The sequence below is a fragment of the Mandrillus leucophaeus genome, unplaced genomic scaffold, assembly GCF_000951045.1.
Source record: "Mandrillus leucophaeus isolate KB7577 unplaced genomic scaffold, Mleu.le_1.0 Scaffold497, whole genome shotgun sequence".
Classification (NCBI taxonomy): domain Eukaryota; kingdom Metazoa; phylum Chordata; class Mammalia; order Primates; family Cercopithecidae; genus Mandrillus; species Mandrillus leucophaeus.
In genome coordinates, this window is record NW_012105331.1 from 853,414 (window position 1) to 856,261 (window position 2,848).

The window sequence follows — 2,848 nt, forward strand, 5'->3', positions numbered from 1 at the left end:
TAAGCTTGATCTCTATAATTTCAGCCTGATCTTAACCAATGAAATTTCAAAAACAAAAACTGTACTTCAGTCTATAATTGAATGGAGTTCAGTGTAGACTAGTACAGTGGAATGTAGTGGTCTGAAAGGCTTTCATTGTCAAGGAAAAAAGTTGAATTTATTTAAGATGTTGCCAAATAACTAGTTCTACAGTTTAAAAAAAATTCATTAGCAGTGCCCTATTTACCTCAGAGGAAATAAAGGTTAGTGACAGTAATGCAAATAAAACCAAAATATTGAATATAAGCTAGGTCTGGTGGCATGCACCTGTAATCCCAGCTATTTGGGAGGCTGAGATGGGACGGTCTCTTGAGCCCAGGAGTTTGAGGCTGTAGTGAGCTGTGATTGTGCCTGTGAACAGTGACTGTACTCCAGCCTGGGTGACAGCAAGATGCCATCTCAAATAAATAAAGATATATAACATAAAATAAATAACTTTATACATTTCCTGGAGGAAAAGTACTCTAAATTCAAGAGATCTGAATCAAATTACTCAACCCTTTGGAATTTGATCCTCTACTGTAATACTCATATGTGAGATTACTGAATTTTCAGAGTAAAAAAAATTGACAGGGTAATACATAGGCCATATTATAGTGAAGATCATAAGTATAAATGTCCTTGTTTAATCTTTCCATACTTAGGACAGCCTCTGTATATAAAATGTTCATTGGGAGAAAAATTATTTTTAAAACTAAATTTTTATAGTAGTCCTCCATTACTGGCAATTAAGGAGCAACCCACAAAATGTAGAATATTTAATGTCATCATGTGGTTCTTTGATTAGGCGTAAAAAGTATTGCAAACAGCTTTTCTATTCCTTTGGAATATGAATCTTTTTAATGTCTAAAGTTAACCTGCAACATTTTCTAGTAGGATAAGTCAATGTAAATTAAGTAATTTTTGCCTGTTTTATACTTTCTGTTGCATTTTGTTCAAATGAAAACATTTTTAAAAACATGTGATTGAATTTTTACTTCTCAGATAATTGGTTTGAGTGTGAAATTTCTTTTTTAACACTTTGATATGTAAGTTAGTGTAAATTAATACTTTTATAACACTATTAGGCTTTATATTTTTATGGAATGTTTTAAAATTTGAAATTTTTGAAGTGTTAATTTAGCAGTACTTTAAACTATCATTATGTGCCAATACTGACAAGAAAAACAATTTTTTATGTATTTAATTTACTATGGTATTCAATAAATTCTATTTTAAAATAAAATTTGGATTTGTTTTATTTTGAATGATGAAAAAATAATTGAAAATGAACTAACTGTACTAGATCATGTTCATATAACACAAAAATGGTAATAATTGCTTAAGAAATTATGCAGTTATTTAGGTCTTCCAAATTATCCTTAAAACCTAGATTCTGGCCGGGCATGGTGGCTCACACCTGTAATCCCAGCACTTTGGGAGGCTGAGGTGGGTGGATCACGAGGTCAAAAGATGGAGACCATCTTGGCCAACATGGTAAAACCCCGTCTCTACTAAAAATACAAAAATTGGCTGGACAAAAAACTAGCCGGGCGAGGTGGTGGGTGCCTGTAGTCCTAGCTACTCGGGAGGCTGAGGCAGGAGAATGGCGTGAACCCGGGAGGCGGAGCTTGCAGTGAGCTGAGATCCGGCCACTGCACTCCAGCCTGGGCGACAGAGCCAGACTCTGTCTCAAAAAATAAAAAAATAAATAAATAAAAAAGCTGTCATCTCTTCCTCTCTTGCCCTCCCACCACCAATAACTTTAAGGGGAAGAGAAGCTGGTCTTTTCCCTAAACATGTCTTTAAAATAATGATACACTGTATTTATTAATTCTGGATGCAAAAAAAAAAGTTCTTAGAAAATCCCTATGAACATTTTTGTGGCTTCTCAACAGAAATCACTATCTCAAATTGTAACGTAGATTACTTTTATCTCTGTTTAGTTTACCAAAAATAAATATGAGGCCTGTGGGGAAAGACCTTGATATTCTAATACATTATATTTTCTTCTAGCTTGTAGATTTTTTTTTTTTTTTTTTTGAGACAGAGTTTCGCTCTTGTTGCCCAGGCTGGAGTTCAGTGGTGTGATATCAGCTCACCGCAACCTCTGCCTCCCAGGTTCAAGCATTTCTCCTGCCTCAGCTTCCCGAGTAGCTGGGATTATAGGCATGTGCCACCATGCCCAGCTAATACTGTATTTTTAGTAGAGACAGGGTTTCTCCATGTTGATCAGGCTGGTCTGGAACTCCCAACCTCAGGTGATTCACCTGCCTCGGCCTCCCAAAGTGCTGGGAGTACAGGTGTGAGCCACCGTGCCTGGCGCTTGTAGATTTTTTTTTAGATTAGCAATTCCTTATTAGTAGAATCTGCAATTTATTTCTCTTTTAAAGAAAGAGAATTTTAACCCATTTGCTATTGGCATTCGTATATTTTACTTACATGTCCATAGAGATTTTACTGAATTGATACATTTACAGTAAATACAAATGAGCTTTCCAGTTTTCTTTGCTCTTTCAATTTATGCTTTAGTATAAGCAAAAATTATTTTTACATTTTTAAATATTGTCGTGGGTACATGTAGGTGTATATATTTATAGGGTGCATGAGATGTTCTGATACAGGCATGCAATGTGAAATAAGCACATCATGGAGAATGGGATATCCATTCCCTCAAGCATTTATCCTTTGAGTTATAGATGTATTTTACATTTGTCTAAAAAATATTTGAACTAAGGCTGGGTGCGGTGGCTCACGCCTGTAATCCCAGCACTTTGGGAGGCCAAGGTGGGTGGATCACGAGGTCAGGAGTTTGAGACCAGCCTGACCA

The 2,848-nt window shown here is 35.8% G+C and overlaps 1 long non-coding RNA gene across 1 annotated transcript; it reads left to right on the plus strand.

The window, feature by feature from the left end:
- Positions 1-5: 5 nt before the first annotated feature.
- LOC105550750 lies at positions 6-1,264 on the plus strand. The gene is made up of 2 exons (XR_001007764.1): positions 6-119; positions 330-1,264. It is a non-coding gene; the product is annotated as an uncharacterized LOC105550750 (long non-coding RNA).
- The last annotated feature ends 1,584 nt before the right edge of the window (positions 1,265-2,848 follow it).